At 51.9% G+C, this 24629-nt stretch overlaps 6 non-coding genes across 6 annotated transcripts; all 6 read right to left on the bottom strand.

Annotated features, from left to right (window-relative positions):
- Positions 1–3816: 3816 nt before the first annotated feature.
- TRNAK-CUU (transfer RNA lysine (anticodon CUU)) lies at positions 3817–3889 on the bottom strand. The gene has a single exon. It is a non-coding gene; the product is annotated as a tRNA-Lys (tRNA).
- Positions 3890–7876: 3987 nt separating this feature from the next.
- TRNAK-CUU (transfer RNA lysine (anticodon CUU)) lies at positions 7877–7949 on the bottom strand. The gene has a single exon. It is a non-coding gene; the product is annotated as a tRNA-Lys (tRNA).
- A 6424-nt stretch (positions 7950–14373) lies between these two features.
- On the bottom strand, positions 14374–14446 carry TRNAK-CUU (transfer RNA lysine (anticodon CUU)). Its single transcript has one exon. It is a non-coding gene; the product is annotated as a tRNA-Lys (tRNA).
- A 4792-nt stretch (positions 14447–19238) lies between these two features.
- Positions 19239–19311, bottom strand: TRNAK-UUU (transfer RNA lysine (anticodon UUU)). Its single transcript has one exon. It is a non-coding gene; the product is annotated as a tRNA-Lys (tRNA).
- Positions 19312–22495: 3184 nt separating this feature from the next.
- TRNAK-CUU (transfer RNA lysine (anticodon CUU)) lies at positions 22496–22568 on the bottom strand. Its single transcript has one exon. It is a non-coding gene; the product is annotated as a tRNA-Lys (tRNA).
- A 1558-nt stretch (positions 22569–24126) lies between these two features.
- On the bottom strand, positions 24127–24199 carry TRNAK-CUU (transfer RNA lysine (anticodon CUU)). Its single transcript has one exon. It is a non-coding gene; the product is annotated as a tRNA-Lys (tRNA).
- Positions 24200–24629: the final 430 nt, after the last annotated feature.

Here is a 24629-nt window from a genome sequence, read left to right as displayed (position 1 = left end):
TCACTCTGGTACATACATGCATCTGTCCTCTCAACCTGTCTCTGGGCACATACTTGAATGTCCAGTAGAGAACAGTGTGAACTCTCCCTGTTTCGCGAGGTGGCAGTCAGCCTCCAGAGCCGTGTTCGGGAGGCTGTCGGAATTTCCGAGCGGTGTAAGGCGCCACATTCAAGAGCAGTATCTTCCCCAGTCCCGTGATCAATTCCCGCTGCCGACATAAAGTAGTTTTCATACCTACTTTAATCATAACACCGGCTGGGTTGAGACCTTAAACTCCTCTTTTTGAAAGGATGGGGGGGAGACAGGACGGACCGGAGCGGACTCCGAGCTCGCTTTAAGCACAGGCGGCTCAGGCTAGAAAAGGGCGCAGGAAAGGCTCGGCCTAGGACCGCTCCCAGCGGCGCCTCCCAGGGTGGGAAGTGCTGCGTTGTGTGGAGTCCTGTGGGAATCGTGAGGCAAACTGCAGGATGCGTGTGTGTGTGTAGTTTTAAGCCTCAGCGAAATATATCTGAAAAACGTGAGAGTTAATGTTAAACCCGAAAATGGAGAAGCCTATAAAAAGTATCACACCCAACATGGGGCTCGAACCCACAACCCTGAGATTAAGAGTCTCATGCTCTGCCGACTGAGCTAGCCGGGGTGCTGTGCTTATGTCATGTCACACACCCTATGTGTGTTCTTTGTGAGGAAGTAGTGTGTGGTTATCCCAGGAGGCCCCTTTGTTTCATTTTCTCTGCTGCTGACTCGACACAGGCACCTTTCTCTTTCTCCATCTCTCGCTCTACCCCAGTCTTATGTCCCCGTCAGTCTCTCTGGTGCTCACTCTGGTACATACATGCATCTGTCCTCTCAACCTGTCTCTGGGCACATACTTAAATGTCCAGTAGAGAACAGTGTGAACTCTCCCTGTTTCGCGAGGTGGCAGTCAGCCTCCAGAGCAGTGTTCCGCAGGCTGCCGGAATGGCCGAGCGGTGTAAGGTGCCACATTCAAGAGCAGTATCTTCACCAGTCCTGTGATCAAATTCCGCTGCCGATATAAAGTAGTTTTCATACATACTTTAATCATAACACCGGCTGGGTTGAGACCTTAAACTCCTCTTTTTGAAAGGATGGGTGGGAGACAGGACGGACCGGAGCGGACTCCGAGCTCGCTTTAAGCACAGGCGGCTCAGGCTAGAAAAGGGCGCAGGAAAGGCTCGGCCTAGGACCGCTCCCAGCGGTGCCTCCCAGGGTGGGAAGTGCTGCGTTGTGTGGAGTCCTGTGGGAATCGTGAGGCAAACTGCAGGATGTGTGTGTGTGTAGTTTTGAGCCTCAGCGAAATATCTGAAAAAGGTGAGAGTTAATGTTAAACCCGAAACTGGATAAGCCTTTACAAAGCATCACACCCAACGTGGGGCTTGAAACCATGACCCTGAGATTAAGAGTCTCATGCTCTACCGACTGAGCTAGCCGGGCTGCTGTGCCTATGTCATTTCTCGCATCCTCTTTGTGTTCTTTGTGAGGAAGTAGTGTGTGGTTATCCCAGGAGGCACCTTTGTTTCATTTTCTCTGCTGCTGACTCGACACAGGCACCTTTCTCTTTCTCCATCTCTCGCTCTACCCCAGTCTTATGTCCCCATCAGTCTCTCTGGAGCTCACTCTGGTACATACATGCATCTGTCCTCTCAACCTGTCTCTGGGCACATACTTAAATGTCCAGTAGAGAACAGTGTAAACTCTCCCTGTTTCGCGAGGTGGCAGTCAGCTTCCAGAGCGTTGCTCCGGAGGCTGCCGGAATGGCCGAGCGGTGTAAGGTGCCACATTCAAGAGCAGTATCTTCCCCAGTCCTATGATCAAATCCCACTGCCGACATAAAGTAGTTTTCATACCTACTTTAATCATAACACCAGTGGTGATGAGACCTTAAACTCCTCTTTTTGAAAGGATGGGGGGGGGACAGGACGGACCGGAGCGGACACCGAGCTCGCTGTAAGCACGGGCGGCTCAGGCCAGGAAAGGGCGCAGGAAAGGCTCGGCCTAGGACCGCTCCCAGCGGCGCCTCACAGGGCGGGAAGTGCTGCGTTGTGTGGAGTCCTGTGGGAATCGTGAGGCAAACTACAGGATGCGTGTGTGTGTGTAGTTTTAAGCCTCAGCGAAATATATCTGAAAAACGTGTGAGTTAATGTTAAACCCGAAAATGGAGAAGCCTTTAAAAAGTATCACACCCAACGTGGGGCTCGAACCCACAACCCTGAGATTAAGAGTCGCATGCTCTGCCGACTGAGCTAGCCGGGGTGCTGTGCTTATGTCATTTCACATACCCTATGTGTGTTCTTTGTGAGGAAGTAGTGTGTGGTTATCCCAGGAGGCCCCTTTGTTTCATTTTCTCTGCTGCTGACTCGACACAGGCACCTTTCTCTTTCTCCATCTCTCGCTCTACCCCAGTCTTATGTCCCCGTCAGTCTCTCTGGTGCTCACTCTGGTACATACATGCATCTGTCCTCTCAACCTGTCTCTGGGCACATACTTAAATGTCCAGTAGAGAACAGTGTGAACTCTCCCTGTTTCGCGAGGTGGCAGTCAGCCTCCAGAGCAGTGTTCCGCAGGCTGCCGGAATGGCCGAGCGGTGTAAGGTGCCACATTCAAGAGCAGTATCTTCCCCAGTCCTGTGATCAAATTCCGCTGCCGATATAAAGTAGTTTTCATACATACTTTAATCATAACACCAGCGGGGATGAGACCTTAAACTCCTCTTTTTGAAAGGACGGGGGGGGACAGGACGGACCGGAGCGGACTCCGCGCACGCTCTAAGCACGGGCGGCTCAGGCTAGGAAAGTGCACAGGAAAGGCTCGGCCTAGGACCGCTCCCAGCAGCGCGAAGTGCTGCGTTGTGAGAAGTCCTGTGGGAATCGTGAGGCAAACTGCAGGATGTGTGTGTGTGTAGTTTTAAGCCTCAGCGAAATATCTGAAAAAGGTGAGAGTTAATGTTAAACCCGAAAATGGATAAGCCTTTAAAAAGCATCACGCCCAATGGGGGGCTTGAACCCACGACCCTGAGATTAAGAGTATCATGCTCTACTGACTGAGTTAGCCGGGCTGCTGTGCCTAGGTCATGTCACACATTCTCTGTGTGTTCTTTGTGAGGAAGTAGTGTGTGGTTATCCCAGGAGGCCCCTTTGTTTCATTTTCTGTGCTGCTGACTCGACACAGGCACCTTTCTCTTTCTACATCTCTCGCTCTACCCCAGTCTTATGTCCCCATCAGTCTCTCTGGAGCTCACTCTGGTACATAAATGCATCTGTCCTCTCAACCTGTCTCTGGGCACATACTTAAATGTCCAGTAGAGAACAGTGTGAACTCTCCCTGTTTCGCGAGGTGGCAGTCAGCCTCCAGAGCTGTGTTCCGGAGGCTGCCGGAATGGCCGAGCTGAGTAAGGTGCCACATTCAAGAGCAGTATCTTCCCCAGTCCTGTGATCAAATTCCACTGCCGATATAAAGTAGTTTTCATACCTACTTTAATCATAACACCAGTGGGGATGAGACCTTAAACTCCTCTTTTTGAAAGGATGGGGGGGACAGGACGGACCGGAGAGGACTCCGAGCTCGCTGTAAGCACGGGCGGCTCAGGCTAGGAAAGGGCGCAGGAAAGGCTCGGCCTAGGACCGCTCCCAGAGGCGCCTCCCAGGGCGGGAAGTGCTACGTTGTGTGGAGTCCTGTGGGAATCGTGAGGCAAACTGCAGGATGTGTGTGTGTGTAGTTTTAAGCTTCAGCGAAATACCTGAAAAAGGTGAGAGTTAATGTTAAACCCGAAAATGGAGAAGCCTTTAAAAAGCATCACACCCAACGTGGGGCTCGAACCCACGACCCTGAGATTAAGAGTCTCATGCTCTACCGACTGAGCTAGCCGGGCTGCTGTGCCTATGTCATTTCACACACCCTCTGTGTGTTCTTTGTGAGGAAGTAGTGTGTGGTTATACCAGGAGGCCCCTTTGTTTCATTTTCTCTGCTGCTGACTCGACACAGGCACTTTTCTCTTTCTCCATCTCTCGCTCTACCCCAGTCTTATGTCCCCATCAGTCTCTCTGGAGCTCACTCTGGTACATACATGCATCTGTCCTCTCAACCTGTCTCTGGGCAAATACTTAAATGTCCAGTAGAGAACAGTGTGAACTCTCCCTGTTTCGCGAGGTGGCAGTCAGCCTCCAGAGCCACGTTCCGGAGGCTGCCGGAATGGCCGAGCGGTGTAAGGCGCCACGTTCAAGAGAAGTATATTCCACAGTCCCGTGATCAAATCCTGCTGACGAATTAAGGTAGTTTTCATACCTACTTTAATCATAACACCAGCAGGGATGAGACCTTAAACTCCTCTTTTTGAAGGGATGGGGGGGGGACAAAACGGACCGGAGCGGACTCCGAGCTCGCTGTAAGCACGGGCGGCTCAGGCTAGGAAAGGGCGCAGGAAAGGCTCGGCCTAGGACCTCTCCCAGCGGCGCCTCCCAGGGCGGGAAGTGCTGCGTTGTGTGGAGTCCTGTGGCAATCGTGAGGGAAACTGCAGTGTGTGTGTGTGTGTAGTTTTAAGCCTCAGCGCAATATATCTGAAAAAGGTGAGAGTTAATGTTAAACCCGAAAATGGAGAAGCCTTTAAAAAGCATCACACCCAACATGGGGCTCAAACCCACAACCCTCAGATTAAGAGTCTCATGCTCTACCGACTGAGCTAGCTGGGCTGCTGTGTCTATGCTGTTTCACACACCCTCTGTGTGTTCTTTGTGAGGAATTATTGTGTGGTTATCCCAGGAGGCCCCTTTGTTTCATTTTCTCTGCTGCTGACTCGACACAGGCACCTTTCTCTTTCTCCATCTCTCGCTCTACCGCAGTCTTATGTCCCATTCAGTCTCTCTGGAGCTCATTCTGGTACATACATGCATCTGTCCTCTTAACCTGTCTCTGGGCACATACTTAAATGTCCAGTAGAGAACAGTGTGAACTCTCCCTGTTTCGCGAGCTGGCAGTCAGCCTCCAGAGCCGTGCTCCGGAGGCTACCGGAATGGCCGAGCGGTGTAAGGCGCCACAGTCAAGAGCAATATCTTCCCCAGTCCCATGATCAAATCCCGCTACTGATATAAAGTAGTTTTCATACCTACTTTAATCAAAACACCAGCGGGGATGAGACCTTAAACTTCTCTTTTTGAAAGATTGGGGGGGGACAGGACGGACCGGTGCGGACTCCGAGCTCGCTGTAAGCACGGGCGGCTCAGGATAGGAAAGGGCGCAGGAAAGGCTCGGCCTAGGACCGCTCCCAGCGGTGCCTCCCAGGGCGGGAAGTGCTGTGTTGTGTGGAGTCCTGTGGGAATCGTGAGGCAAACTGCACAATGTGTGTGTGTGTAGTTTTAAGCCTCAGCGAAATATCTGAAAGAGGTGAGAGTTAATGTTAAACCCGAAAATGGATAAGCCTTTAAAAAGCATCACGCCCAACGTGGGGCTCGAACCCACAACCCTGAGATCAAGAGTCTCATGCTCTACCGACAAACTAGCCGGGCTGCTGTGCCTATGTTATTTCACACATCCTCTGTGTGTTCTTTGTGAGGAAGTAGTGTGTGGTTATCCCAGGAGGCCCCTTTTTTCATTTTCTCTGCTGTTGACTCGACACAGGCACCATTCTCTTTCTCCATCTCTCGCTCTACCCCAGTCTTATGTCCCCATCAGTCTCTCTGGAGCTCACTCTGGTACATACATGCATCTGTCCTCTCAACCTGTCTCTGGGCACATACTTAAATGTCCAGTAGAGAACAGTGTGAACTCTCCCTGTTTCGCGAGGTGGCAGTCAGCTTCCAGAACCATGTTCCGGAGGCTTCCGGAATGGCCGAGCGGTGTAAGGTGCCACATTCAAGAGCATTATCTTCCCCACTCCCGTGATCAAATCCTGCTGCAGACATAAAGTAGTTTTCATACCTACTTTAATCATAACACCAGCGGGGATGAGACCTTAAACTCCTCTTTTTGAAAGGATGGGGGGGGACAGGACGGACCGGAGTGGACTCCGAGCTCGCTGTAAGCACGCGCAGCTCAGGCTAGGAAAGGGCGCAGGAAAGGCTCGGCCTAGGACCGCTCCCAGCGGTGCCTCCCAGGGCGGGAAGTGCTGCGTTGTGTGGAGTCCTGTGGGAATTGTGAGGCAAAATGCAGGATGTGTGTGTGTGTAGTTTTAAGCCTCAGCGAAATATCTGAAAAAGGTGAGAGTTAATGTTAAACCCGAAACTGGAGAAGCCTTTAAAAAGCATCACTCCCAAAGTTGTGCTCGAACCCACAACCCTGAGATTAAGAGTCTCATGCTCTACCAACTGAGCTAGCCGGGTTGCTGTACCTATTTTATTTCACACATCCTCTGTGTGTTCTTTGTGAGGAAGTAGTGTGTGGTTATCCCAGGAGGCCCCTTTGTTTCATTTTCTCTGCTGCTGACTCGACACAGGCACCTTTCTCTTTCTCCATCTCTCGCTCTACCCCAGTCTTATGTCCCCATCAGTCTCTCTGGAGCTCACTCTGGTACATACATGCATCTGTCCTCTCAACCTGTCTCTGGGCACATACTTAAATGTCCAGTAGAGAACAGTGTGAACTCTCCCTGTTTTGCGAGGTGGCAGTCAGGCTCCAGAGCCGTGTTCCGGAGGCTGCCGGAATGGCCGAGCGGTGTAAGGTGCCACATTCAAGCGCAGTATCTTCCCCAGTCCTGTGATCAAATTCCGCTGCCGATATAAAGTAGTTTTCATACCTACTTTAATCATAACACCAGCGGGGATGAGACCTTAAACTCCTCTTTTTGAAAGTATGGGGGGGGGACAGGACGGACCGGAGCGGACTCCGCGCTCGCTGTAAGCACGGGCGGCTCAGGCTAGGAAAGTGCACAGGAAAGGCTCGGCCTAGGACCGCTCCCAGCGGCGCGAAGTGCTGCGTTGTGTGGAGTCCTGTGGGAATCGTGAGGCAAACTGCTGGATGTGTGTGTGTGTAGTTTTAAGCCTCAGCGAAATATCTGAAAAAGGTGAGAGTTAATGTTAAACCCGAAAATGGAGAAGCCTTTAAAAAACATCACGCCCAACGTGGGGCTCGAACTCACGACCCTGAGATTAAGAGTTTCATGCTCTACCTACTGAGCTAGCCAGGCCCCTGTGCCTATTTCATTTCACACACCCTCTGTGTGTTCTGTGTGAGGAAGTAGTGTGTGGTTATCCCAGGAGGCCCCTTTGTTTCATTTTCTCTGCTGCTGACTCGACACAGGCACCTTTCTCTTTCTACATCTCTCGCTCTACCCCAGTGTTATGTCCCTATCAGTCTCTCTGGAGCTCACTCTGGTACATACATGCATCTGTCCTCTCAACCTGTCTCTGGGCACATACTTAAATGTCCAGTAGAGAACAGTGTGAACTCTCCCTGTTTCGCGAGGTGGCAGTCAGCCTCCAGAGCTGTGTTCCGGAGGCTGCCGGAATGGCCGAGCGGTGTAAGGTGCCGCATTCAAGAGCAGTATTTTCCCCAGTCCTGTGATCAAATTCCGCTGCCGATATAAAGTAGTTTTCATACCTACTTTAATCATAACACCAGTGGGGATGAGACCTTAAACTCCTCTTTTTGAAAGGATGGGGGGGGACAGGACGGACCGGAGCGGACTCCGAGCTCGCTGTAAGCACGGGCGGCTCAGGCTAGGAAAGGGCGCAAGAAAGGCTCGGCCTAGGACCGCTCCCAGAGGCGCCTCCCAGGGCGGGAAGTGCTACGTTGTGTGGAGTCCTGTGGGAATCGTGAGGCAAACTGCAGGATATGTGTGTGTGTAGTTTTAAGCCTCAGCGAAATATCTGAAAAAGGTGAGAGTTAATGTTAAACCCGAAAATGGAGAAGCCTTTAAAAAGCATCACACCCAACGTGGGGCTCGAACCCACGACCCTGAGATTAAGAGTCTCATGCTCTACCGACTGAGCTAGCCGGGCTGCTGTATCTATGTTGTTTCACACACCCTCTGTGTGTTCTTTGTGAGGAATTATTGTGTGGTTATCCCAGGAGGCCCCTTTGTTTCATTTTCTCTGCTGCTGACTCGACACAGGCACCTTTCTCTTTCTCCATCTCTCGCTCTACTGCAGTCTTATGTCCCATTCAGTCTCTCTGGACTCATTCTGGTACATACATGCATCTGTCCTCTCAACCTGTCTCTGGGCACATACTTAAATGTCCAGTAAAGAACAGTGTGAACTCTCCCTGTTTCGCGAGCTGCCAGAAAGCCTCCAGAGCCGTGCTCCGGAGGCTACCGGAATGGCTGAGCGGTGTAAGGCGCCACAGTCAAGAGCAATATCTTCCCCAGTCCCGTGATCAAATCCCGCTACTGAAATAAAGTAGTTTTCATACCTACTTTAATCATAACACCAGCGGGGATGAGACCTTAAACTTCTCTTTTTGAAAGATTGGGGGGGGACAGGACGGACCGGAGCGGACTCCGAGCTCGCTGTAAGCACGGGCGGCTCAGGATAGGAAAGGGCGCAGGAAAGGCTCGGCCTAGGACCGCTCCCAGCGGTGCCTCCCAGGGCGGGAAGAGCTGTGTTGTGTGGAGTCCTGTGGGAATCGTGAGGCAAACTGCACAATGTGTGTGTGTGTAGTTTTAAGCCTCAGCGAAATATCTGAAAGAGGTGAGAGTTAATGTTAAACCCGAAAATGGATAAGCCTTTAAAAAGCATCACGCCCAACGTGGGGCTCGAACCCACAACCCTGAAATCAAGTGTCTCATGCTCTACCGACAAACTAGCCGGGCTGCTGTGCCTAGGTTATTTCTCACATCCTCTGTGTATTCTTTGTGAGGAAGTAGTGTGTGGTTATCCCAGGAGGCCCCTTTTTTCATTTTCTCTGCTGTTGACTCGACACAGGCACCTTTCTCTTTCTCCATCTCTCGCTCTACCCCAGTCTTATGTCCCCATCAGTCTCTCTGGAGCTCACTCTGGTACATACATGCATCTGTCCTCTCAACCTGTCTCTGGGCACATACTTAAATGTCCAGTAGAGAACAGTGTGAACTCTCCCTGTTTCGCGAGGTGGCAGTCAGCTTCCAGAACCATGTTCCGGAGGCTTCCGGAATGGCCGAGCGGTGTAAGGTGCCACAATCAAGAGCATTATCTTCCCCAGTCCCGTGATCAAATCCTGCTGCAGACATAAAGTAGTTTTCATACCTACTTTAATCATAACACCAGCGGGGATGAGACCTTAAACTCCTCTTTTTGAAAGGATGGGGGGGGACAGGACGGACCGGAGTGGACTCCGAGCTCGCTGTAAGCACGCGCAGCTCAGGCTAGGAAAGGGCGCAGGAAAGGCTCGGCCTAGGACCGCTCCCAGCGGTGCCTCCCAGGGCGGGAAGTGCTGCGTTGTGTGGAGTCCTGTGGGAATTGTGAGGCAAAATGCAGGATGTGTGTGTGTGTAGTTTTAAGCCTCAGCGAAATATCTGAAAAAGGTGAGAGTTAATGTTAAACCCGAAACTGGAGAAGCCTTTAAAAAGCATCACTCCCAATGTTGGGCTCGAACACACAACCCTGAGATTAAGAGTCTCATGCTCTACCAACTGAGCTAGCCGGGTTGCTGTACCTAGTTTATTTCACACATCCTCTGTGTGTTCTTTGTGAGGAAGTAGTGTGTGGTTATCCCAGGAGGCCCCTTTGTTTCATTTTCTCTGCTGCTGACTCGACACAGGCACCTTTCTCTTTCTCCATCTCTCGCTCTACCCCAGTCTTATGTCCCCATCAGTCTCTCTGGAGCTCACTCTGGTACATACATGCATCTGTCCTCTCAACCTGTCTCTGGGCACATACTTAAATGTCCAGTAGAGAACAGTGTGAACTCTCCCTGTTTTGCGAGGTGGCAGTCAGGCTCCAGAGCCGTGTTCCGGAGGCTGCCGGAATGGCCGAGCGGTGTAAGGTGCCACATTCAAGCGCAGTATCTTCCCCAGTCCTGTGATCAAATTCCGCTGCCGATATAAAGTAGTTTTCATACCTACTTTAATCATAACACCAGCGGGGATGAGACCTTAAACTCCTCTTTTTGAAAGTATGGGGGGGGGACAGGACGGACCGGAGCGGACTCCGCGCTCGCTGTAAGCACGGGCGGCTCAGGCTAGGAAAGTGCACAGGAAAGGCTCGGCCTAGGACCGCTCCCAGCGGCGCGAAGTGCTGCGTTGTGTGGAGTCCTGTGGGAATCGTGAGGCAAACTGCTGGATGTGTGTGTGTGTAGTTTTAAGCCTCAGCGAAATATCTGAAAAAGGTGAGAGTTAATGTTAAACCCGAAAATGGAGAAGCCTTTAAAAAACATCACGCCCAACGTGGGGCTCGAACCCACGACCCTGAGATTAAGAGTTTCATGCTCTACCTACTGAGCTAGCCAGTCCCCTGTGCCTATTTCATTTCACACACCCTCTGTGTGTTCTGTGTGAGGAAGTAGTGTGTGGTTATCCCAGGAGGCCCCTTTGTTTCATTTTCTCTGCTGCTGACTCGACACAGGCACCTTTCTCTTTCTACATCTCTCGCTCTACCCCAGTGTTATGTCCCTATCAGTCTCTCTGGAGCTCACTCTGGTACATACATGCATCTGTCCTCTCAACCTGTCTCTGGGCACATACTTAAATGTCCAGTAGAGAACAGTGTGAACTCTCCCTGTTTCGCGAGGTGGCAGTCAGCCTCCAGAGCTGTGTTCCGGAGGCTGCCGGAATGGCCGAGCGGTGTAAGGTGCCACATTCAAGAGCAGTATTTTCCCCAGTCCTGTGATCAAATTCCGCTGCCGATATAAAGTAGTTTTCATACCTACTTTAATCATAACACCAGCGGGGATGAGACCTAAACTCCTCTTTTGGAAAGGATGGGGGGTACAGGACGGAACGGAGCGGACTCCGAGCTCGCTGTAAGCACGGGCGGCTCAGGCTAGGAAAGGGCGCAGGAAAGGCTCGGCCTAGGACCACTCCCAGCGGCGCCTCCCAGGGCGGGAAGTGCTGTGTTGTGTGGAGTCCTGTGGGAATCGTGAGGCAAACTGCAGGATGTGTGTGTGTGTAGTTTTAAGCCTCAGCGAAATATCTGAAAAAGGTGAGAGTTAATGTTAAACCCGAAAATGGAGAAGCCTTTAAAAAGCATCACACCCAACGTAGGGCTCAAACCCACGACCCTGAGATTAAGAGGCTCATGCTCTACCGACTGAGCTAGCCGGGCTGCTGTGTCTATGTTATTTCACACACCCTCTGTGTGTTCTTTGTGAGGAAGTAGTGTGTGGTTATCCCAGGAGGCCCCTTTGTTTCATTTTCTCTGCTACTGACTCGACACAGGCACCTTTCTCTTTCTCCATCTCTCACTCTACCCCAGTCTTATGTCCCCATCAGTCTCTCTGGAGCTCACTGTGGTACATACATGCATCTGTCCTCTCAACCTGTCTCTGGGCACAAAGTTAAATTTCCAGTAGAGAACAGTGTGAACTCTCCCTGTTTCGCGAGGTGGCAGTCAGCCTCCAGAGCTGCATCCGGAGGCTGCCGGAATGGCCGAGTGGTGTAAGGCGCCACATTCAAGAGCAGTATCTTCCCCAGTCCCGTGGTCAAATCCCGCTGCTGACATAAAGTAGTTTTCATACCTACTTTAATCATAACACCAGCGGGGATGAGACCTTAAACTCCTCTTTTTGAAAGGATGGGGGGGGAACAGGACGGACCGGAGCGGACTCCGAGCTCGCTGTAAGCACGGGCGGCTCAGGCTAGGAAAGGGCTCAGGAAAGGCTCGGCCTAGGACCGCTCCCAGCGGCGCCTCCCAGGGCGGGAAGTGCTGCATTGTGTGGAGTCCTATGGGAATCGTGAGGCAAACTGCAGGATGTGTGTGTGTGTGTGTATTTTTAAGCCTCAGCGAAATAGCTGAAAAAGGTGAGAGTTAATGTTAAACCCGAAAAGGGAGAAGCCTTTAAAAAGCATCACGCCCAACATGGGGCTCGAACCGACGACCCTGAGATTAAGAGACTCATGCTCAACCAACTGAGCTAGCCGTGCTGCTGTGCCTATGTCATTTCACACACCCTCTGTGTGTTCTTTCTGAGGAAGTAGTGTGTGGTTATCCCAGGAGGCCCCTTTGTTTCATTTTCTCTGCTGCTGACTCGACCCAGGCACCTTTCTCTTTCTCCATCTCTCGCTCTACCCCAGTCTTATGTCCCCATCAGTCTCTCTGGAGCTCACTCTGGTACACACATGCATCTGTCCTCTCAAACTGTCTCTGGGCACATACTTAAATGCCCAGTAGAGAACAGTGTGAACTCTCCCTGTTTCGAGAGGTGGCAATCAGCCTCCAGAGCCGTGTTTGGAGGCTGCCGGAATGGCCGAGCGGTGTGAGGCGCCACATTCAAGAGCAGTATCTGCCCCAGTCCTGTGATCAAATACCGCTGCCAACATAAAGTAGTTTTCATACCTACTTTAATCATAACACCAGCGGGGATGAGACCTTAAAATCCTCTTTTTGAAAGGATGGGGGGGACAGGACGGAGCGGAGCGGACTCCGAGCTCGCTGTAAGCACGGGCGGCTCAGGCTAGGAAAGGGCGCAGGAAAGGCTTGGCCTAGGACCGCTCCCAGCGGCACCTCCCAGTGCGGGAAGTGCTGCGTTGTGTGGAGTCCTGTGGGAATCGTGAGGCAAACTGCAGGATGTGTGTGTGTGTGTAGTTTTAAGCCTCAGCGAAATATCTGAAAAAGGTGAGAGTTAATGTTAAACCTGAAAATGGAGAAGCCTTTGAAAAGCATCACGCCCAACGTGGGGCTCGAACCCACGACCCTGAGATTAAGAGTCTCATGCGCTACCGACTGAGCTAGCCAGGCTGCTGTGCCTATGTGATTTCACACACCCTCTGTGTGTTCTTTGTGAGGAAGTAATGTGTGGTTATCCCAGGAGGCCCCTTTGTTTTATTTTCTCTGCTGCTGACTCGACACAGGCACCTTTCTCTTTCTCCATCTCTCGCTCTACCCCAGTCTTATGTCCCCATCAGTCTCTCTGGAGCTCACTGTGGTACATACATGCATCTGTCCTCTCAACCTGTCTCTGGGCACATACTTAAATGTCCAGTAGAGAACAGTGTGAACTCTCCCTGTGTCGCGAGGTGGCAGTCAGCCTCCAGAGCCGTGTTCTGGAGGCTGCCGGAATGGCCGAGCGGTGTAAGGCGCCACATTCAAGAGCACTGTCTTCCCCAGTCCTGTGGTCAAATCCTGCTGCTGACATAAAGTAGTTTTCATACCTACTTTAATCATAACACCAGCGGGGATGAGACCTTAAACTCCTCTTTTTGAAAGGATGGGGGGTACAGGACGGAACGGAGCGGACTCCGAGCTCGCTATAAGCACGGGCGGCTCAGGCTAGGAAAGGGCGCAGGAAAGGCTCGGCCTAGGACCACTCCCAGTGGCGCCTCCCAGGGCGGGAAGTGCTGCGTTGTGTGGAGTCCTGTGGGAATCGTGAGGCAAACTGCAGGATGTGTGTGTGTGTAGTTTTAAGCCTCAGCGAAATATCTGAAAAAGGTGAGAGTTAATGTTAAACCCGAAAATGGAGAAGCCTTTAAAAAGCATCACACCCAACGTGGGGCTCAAACCCACGACCCTGAGATTAAGAGGCTCATGCTCTACCGACTGAGCTAGCCGGGCTGCTGTGCCTATGTTATTTCACACACCCTCTTTGTGTTCTTTGTGAGGAAGTAGTGTGTGGTTATCCCAGGATGCCCCTTTGTTTCATTTTCTCTGCTGCTGACTCGACACAGGCACCTTTCTCTTTCTCCATCTCTCGCTCTACCCCAGTCTTATGTCCCCATCAGTCTCTCTGGAGCTCACTCTGGTACCTACATGCTTCTGTCCTCTCAACCTGTCTCTGGGCACAAACTTAAATTTCCAGTAGAGAACAGTGTGAACTCTCCCTGTTTCGCGAGGTGGCAGTCAGCCTCCAGAGCCGTATCCGGAGGCTGCCGGAATGGCCGAGCGGTGTAAGGCGCCACATTCAAGAGCAGTATTTTCCCCAGTCCCGTGGTGAAATCCCGCTGCTGACATAAAGTAGTTTTCATACCTACTTTAATCATAACACCAGCGGGGATGAGACCTTAAACTCCTCTTTTTGAAAGGATGGGGGGAACAGGACGGACCGGAGCGGACTCCGAGCTCGCTGTAAGCACGACCTGCTCAGGATAGGAAAGGGCGCAGGAAAGGCTCGGCCTAGGACCGCTCCCAGCGGCGCCTCCCAGGGCGGGAAGTGCTGCGTGGTGTGGAGTCCTGTGGGAATCGTGAGGGAAACTGCAGGATGTGTGTTTGTGTATTTTTAAGCCTCGGCGAAATATCTGAAAAAGGTGAGAGTTAATGTTAATCCCGAAAAGGGAGAAGCCTTTAAAAAGCATCACGCCCAACGTGGGGCTCGAACCCACGACCCTGAGATTAAGAGTCTCATGCTCTACCGACTGAGCTAGCCGGGCTGCTGTGCCCATGTCATTTCACACACCCTCTGTGTGTTCTTTGTGAGGAAGTAGTGTGTGGTTATCCCAGGAGGCCCCTTTGTTTCATTTTCTCTGCTGCTGACTCGACCCAGGCACCTTTCTCTTTCTCCATCTCTCGCTCTACCCCAGTCTTATGTCCCCATCAGTGTCTCTGGAGCTCACTCTGGTACATACATGCATCTGTCCTCTCAACCTGTCTCTGGGCACATACTTAAATGTCCAGTAGAGAACAGTGTGAACTCTCCCTGTTTTGCGAGGTGGCAGTCAGCCTCCAGAGCCGTGTTTCGGAGGCTCCCGGAATGGCCGAGCGGTGTGAGGCACCACATTCAAGAGCAGTATCTTCCCCAGTCCTGTGATCAAATACCGCTGCCAACATAAAGTAGTTTTCATACCTACTTTGATCATAACACCAGCGGGGATGAGACCTTAAAATCCTCTTTTTGAAAGGATGGGGGGGTTACAGGACGGAGCGGAGCGGACTCCGAGCTCGCTGTAAGAACGGGCGACTCAGGCTAGGAAAGGGCGCAGGAAAGGCTCGGCCTAGGACCACTCCCACTAGCGCCTCCCAGGGCGGGAAGTGCTGCGTTGTGTGGAGTCCTGTGGGAATCGTGAGGCAAACAGCAGGATGTGTGTGTGTGTAGTTTTAAGCCTCAGCGAAATATCTGAAAAAGGTGAGAGTTAATGTTAAACCGGAAAATGGAGAAGCCTTTAAAAAGCATCACACCCAACGTGGGGCTCAAACCCTCGACCCTGAGATTAAGAGGCTCATGCTCTACCGACTGAGCTAGCCGGGCTGCTGTGCATATGTTATTTCACACACCCTCTGTGTGTTCTTTGTGAGGAAGTAGTGTGTGGTTATCCCAGGAGGCCCCTTTGTTTCATTTTCTCTGCTGCTGACTCGACACAGGCACCTTTCTCTTTCTCCATCTCTCGCTCTACCCCAGTCTTATGTCCCCTTCAGTCTCTCTGGAGCTCACTCTGGTACATACATGCATCTGTCCTCTCAACCTGTCTCTGGGCACAAACTTAAATTTCCAGTAGAGAACAGTGTGAACTCTCCCTGTTTCGCGAGGTGGCAGTCAGCCTCCAGAGCCGTATCCGGAGGCTGCCGGAATGGCCGAGCGGTGTAAGGCACCACATTCAAAAGCAGTATTTTCCCCAGTCCCGTGGTCAAATCCCGCTGCTGACATAAAGTAGTTTTCTTACCTACTTTAATCATAACACCAGCGGGGATGAGACCTTAAACTCCTCTTTTTGAAAGGATGGGGGGGACAGGACGGACCGGAGCGGACTCCGAGCTCGCTGTAAGCACGAGCGGCTCAGGCTAGGAAAGGGCGCTGGAAAGGCTCGGCCTAGGACCGCTCCCAGCGGCGCCTCCCAGGGCGGGAAGTGCTGCGTGGTGTGGAGTCCTGTGGCAAACTGCAGGATGTGTGTGTGTGTAGTTTTAAGCCTCAGCGAAATATCTGAAAAAGGTGAGAGTTAATGTTAAACCCGAAAATGGAGAAGCCTTTAAAAAGCATCACGCCCAACGTGGGGCTCGAACCCACGACCCTGAGACTAAGAGTCTCATGCTCTACCGACTGAGCTAGTCAGGCTGCTGTGCCTATGTCATTTCACACACCCTCTGTGTGTTCTTTGTGAGGAAGTAGTGTGTGGTTATCCCAGGAGGCCCCTTTGTTTCATTTTCTCTGCTGCTGACTCAACACAGGCACCTTTCTCTTTCTCCATCTCTCGCTCTACCCCAGTCTTATGTCCCCTTCAGTCTCTCTGGAGCTCACTCTAGTACATACATGCATCTGTCCTCTCAACCTGTCTCTGGGCACATACTTAAATGTCCAGTAGAGAACAGTGTGAACTCTCCCTGTTTCGCGAGGTGGCAGTCAGCCTCCAGAGCTGTATCTGTAGGCTGCTGGAATGGCTGAGCGGTGTAAGGCGCCACATTCAAGAGCAGTATCTTCCCCAATCCCGTGGTCAAATCCCGCTGCTGACATAAAGTAGTTTTCATACCTACTTTAATCATAACACCAGCGGGGATGAGACCTTAAACTCCTCTTTTTGAAAGGATGGGGGGGGACAGGACGGACCGGAGCGGACTCCGAGCTCGATGTAAGCAGGCTAGGAAAGGGCGCAGGAAAGGCTTGGCCTAGGACCGCTCCCAGTGGCGCCTCCCAGGGCGAGAAGTGCTGCATTGTGTGGAGTCCTGTGGGAATCGTGAGGCAAACTGCAGGATGTGTGTGTGTGTAGTTTTAAGCCTCAGCGAAATATCTGAAAAAGGTGAGAGTTAATGTTAAACCCGAAAATGGAGAAGCCTTTAAAAAGCATCACGCCCAACATGGGGCTCAAACCCACGACCCTGAGATTAAGAGTCTCATGCGCTACCGACTGAGCTAGCCAGGCTGCTGTGCTTATCTTATTTCACACACCCTCTGTGTGTTCTTTGTGAGGCAGTAGTGTGTGGTTATCCCAGGAGGCCCCTTTGTTTCATTTTCTCTGCTGCTGACTCGACACAGGCACCTTTCTCTTTCTCCATCTCTCGCTCTACCCCAGTCTTATGTCCCCATCAGTCTTTCTGGAGCTCACCCTGGTACATACATGCATCTGTCCTCTCAACCTGTCTCTGGGCACATGCTTAAATGTCCAGTAGAGAACAGTGTGAACTCTCCCTGTTTCGCGAGGTGGCAGTCAGCCTCCAGAGCCGTGTTCCGGAGGCTGCCGGAATGGCCGAGCGGTGTAGCGTGCCACATTCAAGAGCAGTATCTTCCCCAGTCCCGTGGCCAAATCCCGCTGCTGACATAAAGTAGTTTTCATACCTACTTTAATCATAACACCAGCGGGGATGAGACCTTAAACTCCTCTTTTTGAAAGGATGGGGGGGGACAGGACGGACCGGAGCGGACTCCGACCTCGCTGTAAGCACGGGCGGCTCAGGCTAGGAAAGGGCGCAGGAAAGGCTCGGCCTAGGACCGCTCCCAGCGGCGCCTCTCAGGGCGAGAAATGCTGCGTTGTGTGGAGTCCTGTGGGAATCGTGAGGCAAACTGCAGGATGTGTGTGTGTGTAGTTTTAAGCCTCAGCGAAATATCTGAAAAAGGTGAGAGTTAATGTTAAACACGAAAATGGAGAAGCCTTTAAAAAGCATCACGCCCAACGTGGGGCTTGAACCCACAACCCTGAGATTAAGAGTCTCATGCTCTACCGACTGAGCTAGCCGGGGTTCTGTGCCTATGTCATTTCACACACCCTCTGTGTGTTCTTTGTGAGGAAGTAGTGTGTGTTTATCCCAGGAGGCCTCTTAGTTTCATTTTCTCTGCTGCTGACTCGACACAGGCACCTCTCTCTTTCTCCATCTCTCGCTCTACCCCAGTCTTATGTCCCCATCAGTCTTTCGGGAGCTTACTCTGGTACATACATGCATCTGTCCTTTGAACCTGTCTCTGGGCACATGCTTAAATGTCCAGTAGAGAACAGTGTGAACTCTCCCTGTTTCGCGAGGTGGCAGTCAGCCTCCAGAGTCGTGGTCCGGAGGCTGCCGGAATGGCTGAGCGGTGTGAGGCGCCACATTCAAGAGCAGTATCTTCCCCAGTCCCGTGGTCAAATCCTGCTGCTGACATAAAGTAGTTTTCATACCTACTTTAATCATAACAGCAGCGGGGATGAGACCTTAAACTCTTCTTTTTGAAAGGATGGGGGGGGGACAGGATGGACCGGAGTGGACTCCGAGCTCGCTGTAAGCACGGGCGGCTCAGGATAGGAAAGGGCGCAGGAAAGGCTCGGCCTAGGACCGCTCCCAGCGGCGCCTCCCAGGGCGGGAAGTGCTGCGTTGTGTGGAGTCCTGTGGGAATCGTGAGGCAAACTGCAGGATGTGTGTGTGTGTAGTTTTAAGCCTCAGCGAAATATCTGAAAAAGGTGAGAGTTAATGTTAAACCCGAAAATGGATAAGCCTTTAAAAAGCATCACATCCAACGTGGGGCTCGAACCCACGACCCTGAGATTAAGAGTCTCATGCTCTACCAACTTAGCTAGTCAGGGTGCTGTGCCTATGTCATTTCACACACCCTCTGTGTGTCCTTTGTGAGGAAGTAATGTGTGGTTAACCCAGGAGGCCCCTTTGTTTCATTTTCTCTGCTGCTGACTCGACACAGGCACCTTTCTCTTTCTCCATCTCTCGCTCTACCCCAGTCTTATGTCCCCATCAGTCTCTCTGGAGCTCACTCTGGTACATACATGCATCTGTCCTCTCAACCTGTCTCTGGGCACATACTTAAATGTCCAGTAGAGAACAGAGTGAACTCTCCCTGTTTCGCGAGGTGGCAGTCAGCCTCCAGAGCCGTGTTCTGGAGGCTGCCGGAATGGCCGAGCGGTGTAAGGTGCCACATTCAAGAGCAGTATCTTCCCCAGTCCCGTGGTCGAATTCCGCTGCTGACAAAAAGTAGTTTTCATACCTACTTTAATCATAACACCAGCGGGGATGAGACCTTAAACTCCTCTTTTTGAAAGGATGGGGGGGGGAACAGGACGGACCGGAGCGGACTCCGAGCTCGATGTAAGCACGGGCGGCGCAGGCTAGGAAAGGGCGCAGGAAAGGCTCGGCCTAGGACCGCTCCCAGCGGCGCCTCCCAGGGCGGGAAGTACTGCGTTGTGTGGAGTCCTGTGGGAATCGTGAGGCAAACTGCAGGATGTGTGTGTGTGTGTAGTTTTAAGCCTCGGAGAAATATCTGAAAATGGTGAGAGTTAATGTTAAACCCGAAAATGGAGAAGCCTTTAAAAAGCATCACGCCCAACCTGGGGCTCGAACCCACGACCCTGAGATTAAAAGTCTCATGCGCTACCGACTGAGCTAGCCGGACTGCTGTACCTACGACATTTCAAACACCCTCTGTGTGTTCTTTGTGAGGCAGTAGTGTGTGGTTATCCCAGGAGGCCCCTTTGTTTCATTTTCTCTGCTGCTGACTCGACACAGGCACCTTTCTCTTTCTCCATCTCTCGCTCTACCCCAGTCTTATGTGCCCATCAGTCTTTCTGGAGCTCACTCTGGTACATACATGCATCTGTCCTCTCAACCTGTCTCTGGGCACATGCTTAAATGTCCAGTAGAGAACAGTGTGAACTCTCCCTGTTTCGCGAGGTGGCAGTCAGCCTCCAGAGCCGTGTTCCGGAGGCTGCCAGAATGGCCGAGCGGTGTAAGGTGCCACATTCAAGAGCAGTATCTTCCCCAGTCCCGTGGCCAAATCCCGCTGCTGACATAAAGTAGTTTTCATACCTACTTTAATCATAACACCAGCGGGGATGAGACCTTAAACTCCTCTTTTTGAAAGGATGGGGGTGGACAGGACGGACCGGAGCGGACTCCGACCTCGCTGTAAGCACGGGCGGCTTAGGCTAGGAAAGGGCGCAGGAAAGGTTCGGCCTAGGACCGCTCCCAGCGGCGCCTCTCAGGGCGGGAAGTGCTGCGTTGTGTGGAGTCCTGTGGGAATCGTGAGGCAAACTGCAGGATGTGTGTGTGTGTAGTTTTAAGCCTCAGCGAAATATTTGAAAAAGGTGAGAGTTAATGTTAAGCCCGAAAATGGAGAAGCCTTTAAAAAGCATCACGCCCAACGTGGGGCTCGAACCCACAACCCTTAGATTAACAGTCTCATGCTCTACAAGATGAGCTAGCCGGGCTGCTGTGCATTTAATAATTTCACACACCCTCTGTGTGTTCTTTGTGAGGAAGTAGTGTGTGGTTATCCAAGGTGGCCCCTTAGTTTCATTTTCTCTGCAGCTGACTCGACACAGGCACCTTTCTCTTTCTCCATCTCTCGCTCTACCCCAGTCTTAAGTCCCCATCAGTCTCTCTGGAGCTCACTCTGATACATACATGCATCTGTCCTCTCAACCTGTCTCTGGGCACATAATTAAATGTCCAGTGGAGAACAGTGTGAACTCTCCCTGTTTCGCGAGGGGGCAGTCAGCCTCCAGAGCTGTGTTCCGGAGGCTGCCGGAATGGCCGAGCGGTGTAAGGCGCCACATTCAAGAGCAGTATCTTCCCCAGTCCAGTAATTAAATCCCGCTGCCGACATAAAGTAGTTTTCATACCTACTTTAATCATAACACCAGCAGGGATGAGACCTTAAACTCCTCTTTTTGAAAGGATGGGGGGGGACAGGACGGACCGGAGCGGACTTCGAGCTCGCTGTAAGCAAGGGCGGCTCAGGCTAGGAAAGGGCGCAGGAAAGGCTCGGCCTAGGACTGCTCCCAGCGGCGCCTCCCAGGGAGGGAAGTGCTGCGTTGTGTGGAGTCCTGTGGGAATCGTGAGGCAAACTGCAGGATGTGTGTGTGTGTAGTTTTAAGCCTCAGCGAAATATCTGAAAAAGGTGAGAGTTAATGTTAAACCCGAAAATGGAGAAGCCTTTAAAAAGCAACACGCCCAACGTGGGCTTGAACCAACGACCCTGAGATTAAGAGTCTCATGCTCTACCGACTGAGGTAGCCCGGCTGCTGTGCCTATGTCATTTCACACACCCTCTGTGTGTTCTTTGTGAAGAAGTAGTGTGTGGTTATCCCAGGAGGCCCCTTTGTTTCATTTTCTCTGCTGCTGACTCGACACAGGCACCTTTCTCTTTCTCCATCTCTCGCTCTACCCCAGTCTTATGTCCTCATCAGTCTCTCTGGAGCTCACTCTGGTACATACATGCATCTGTCCTTTCAACCTGTATCTGGGCACATGCTTAAATGTCCAGTAGAGAAGAGTGTGAACTCTCCCTGTTTCGCGAGGTGGCAGTCATCCTCGAGAGCCGTGTTCCGGAGGCTGCCGGAATGGCCGAGCGGTGTAAGGCGCCACATTCAAGAGCAGTATCTTCCCCAGTCCTGTGGTCAAATCCCGCTGCTGACATAAAGTAGTTTTCATACCTACTTTAATCATAACACCAGCAGGGATGAGACCTTAAACTCCTCTTTTTGAAAGGATGGGGGTGGACAGGACGGACCGGAGCGGACTCCGAGCTCGCTGTAAGCACGGGCGGCTCAGGCTAGAAAAGGGCCCAGGAAAGGGTCGGCCTAGGACCGCTTCCAGCGGCGCCTCCCAGGGCGGGAAGTGCTGCGTTGTGTGGAGTCCTGTGGAATTCGTGAGGCAAACTGCAGGATGTGTGTGTGTGTAGTTTTAAGCCTCAGCAAAATATCTGAAAAAGGTGAGAGTTAATGTTAAACCTGAAAATGGAGAAGCCTTTAAAAAGCATCACACCCAACGTGGGGCTTGAACCCACGACACTGAGATTAAGAGTCTCATGCGCTACTGATTGAGATAGCCGGGCTGCTGTGCCTGTCTTATCGCACACACCCTCTGTGTGTTCTTTGTGAGGCAGTAGTGCGTGGTTATCCCAGGAGGCCCCTTTGTTTCATTTTCTCTGCTGCTGACTCGACACAGGCACCTTTCTCTTTCTCCATCTCTTGCTCTACCCCAGTCTTATGTCCACATCAGTCTTTCTGGAGCTCACTCTGGTACATACATGCATCTGTCCTCTCAACCTGTCTCTGGGCATATGCTTAAATGTCCAGTAGAGAACAGTGTGAACTCTCCCTGTTTCGCGAGGTGGCAGTCAGCCTCCAGAGTATTGTTCCGGAGGCTGCTGGAATGACTGAGCGGTGTAAGGTGCCACATTCAAGAGCAGTATCTTCCCCAGTCCTGTGATCAAATCCCCCTACCGACATAAAGTAGTTTTCATACCTACTTTAATCATAACACCAGCGGGGATGAGACCGTAAAACTCCTCTTTTTGAAAGGATGGGGGTGGACAGGACGGACCAGAGCGGACTCAGAGCTCGCTGTAAGCACGGGCGGCTCAGGCTAGGAAAGGGCGCAGGAAAGGCTCGGCCTAGGACCGCTCCCAGCGGCGCCTCCCAGGGCGGGAAGTGCTGTGTTGTGTGGAGTCCTGTGGGAATCGTGAGGCAAACTGCAGGATGTGTGTGTGTGTAGCTTTAAGCCTCAGCGAAATATCTGAAAAAGGTGAGAGTTAATGTTAAACCCGAAAATTGAAAAGCCTTTAAAAAGCATCACGCCCAACGTGGGGTTCGAACCCACGACCCTGAGATTAAGAGTCTCATGCTCTACCGACTGAGCTAGCCGGGCTGCTGTGCCTATGACATTTCACACACCCTCTGTGTGTTCTTTGTGAGGAAGTAGTGTGTGGTTATCCCAGGAGGCCCCTTTGTTTCATTTTCTCTGCTGCTGACTCGACACAGGCACCTTTCTCTTTCTCCATCTCTCGCTCTACCCCAGTCTTATGTCCCCATCAGTCTCTCTGGAGCTCACTCTGGTACATACATGCATCTGTCCTCTCAACCTGTCTCTGGGCACATGCTTAAATGTCCAGTAGAGAAGAGTGTGAACTCTCCCTGTTTCGCGAGGTGGCAGTCAGCCTCCAGAGCCGTGTTCCGGAGGCTGCCGGAATGGCCGAGTGGTGTAAGGTGCTACATTTAAGAGCAGTATCTTCCCCAGTCCTGTGGTCAAATCCCGCTACTGACATAAAGTAGTTTTCATACCTACTTTAATCATAACACCAGCGGGTATGAGACCTTAAACTCCTCTTTTTGAAAGGATGGGGGGGGGACAGAACGGACCGGAGCGGACTCCGAGCTCGCTGTAAGCGCGGGCGGCTCAGGCTAGGAAAGGGCGCAGGAAAGGCACGGCCTAGGACCGCTCCCAGCGGCACCTCCCAGGGCGGGAAGTGCTGCGTTGTGTGGAGTCCTGTGGGAATTGTGAGGCAAACTGCAGGATGTGTGTGTGTGTGTAGTTTTAAGCCTCAGCGAAATATCTGAAAAAGGTGAGAGTTAATGTTATACCCGACAATAGAGAAGCCTTTAAAAAGCATCACCCCCAACGTGGGCTTGAACCCACGACCATGAGATTAAGAGTCTCATGCTCTACCGACTGAGCTAGCCGGGCTGCTGTACCTATGTCATTTCACACACCCTCTGTGTGCTCTTTGTGAGGAAGTAGTGTGTGGTTATCCCAGGAGGCCCCTTTGTTTCATTTTCTCTGCTGCTGACTCGACACAGGCACCTTTCTCTTTCTCCATCTCTCGCTCTACCCCAGTCTTATGCCCTCATCAGTCTCTCTGGAGCTCACTCTGGTACATACATGCATCTGTCCTTTCAACCTGTCTCTGGGCACATGCTTAAATGTCCAGTAGAGAAGAGTGTGAACTCTCCCTGTTTCGCGAGGTGGCAGTCAGCCTCGAGAGCCGTGTTCCGGAAGCTGCCGGAATGGCCGAGCGGTGTAAGGCGCCACATTCAAGAGCAGTATCTTCCCCAGTCCTGTGGTCAAATCCCGCTGCTGACATAAAGTAGTTTTCATACCTACTTTAATCATAACACCAGCGGGGATGAGACCTTAAACACCTCTTTTTGAAAGGATGGGGGGGGACAGGACGGACCGGAGCGGACTCCGAGCTCGCTGTAAGCACTGGCGGCTCAGGCTAGGAAAGGGCGCAGAAAAAGGCTCGGCCTAGGACCGCTCCCAGCGGCGCCTCCCAGGGCGGGAAGTGCTGCGTTGTGTGGAGTCCTGTGGGAATCGTGAGGCAAACTGCAGGATGTGTGTGTGTGTAGTTTTAAGCCTCAGCGAAATATCTGAAAAAGGTGAGAGTTAATGTTAAACCCGAAAATGGAGAAGCCTTTAAAAAGCATCACGCCCAACGTGGGGCTTGAACCCACGACCCTGAGATTAAGAGTCTCATGCTCTACCGACTGAGCTAGCCGGGCTGCTGTGCCTGTCTTATTTTACACACCCTCTGTGTGTTCTTTGTGAGGCAGTAGTGTGTGGTTATCCCAGGAGGCCCCTTTGTTTCATTTTCTCTGCTGCTGACTCGACACAGGCACCTTTCTCTTTCTCCATCTCTCGCTCTACCCCAGTCTTATGTCCCCATCAGTCTTTCTGGAGCTCACTCTGGTACATACATGCATCTGTCCTCTCAACCTGTCTCTGGGCACATGCTTAAATGTCCAGTAGAGAACAGTGTGAACTCTCCCTGTTTCGCGAGGTGGCAGTCAGCCTCCAGAGGCGTGTTCCGGAGGCTGCCGGAATGGACGAGCGGTGTAAGGTGCCACATTCAAGAGCAGTATCTTCCCCAGTCCTGTGGTCAAATCCAGCTGCTGACATAAAGTAGTTTTCATACCTACTTTAATCATAACA

This window comes from Pleurodeles waltl, chromosome 6 (assembly GCF_031143425.1).
Source record: "Pleurodeles waltl isolate 20211129_DDA chromosome 6, aPleWal1.hap1.20221129, whole genome shotgun sequence".
Lineage (NCBI taxonomy): Eukaryota > Metazoa > Chordata > Amphibia > Caudata > Salamandridae > Pleurodeles > Pleurodeles waltl.
This window is presented reverse-complemented; position numbering and strand designations above follow the sequence as displayed.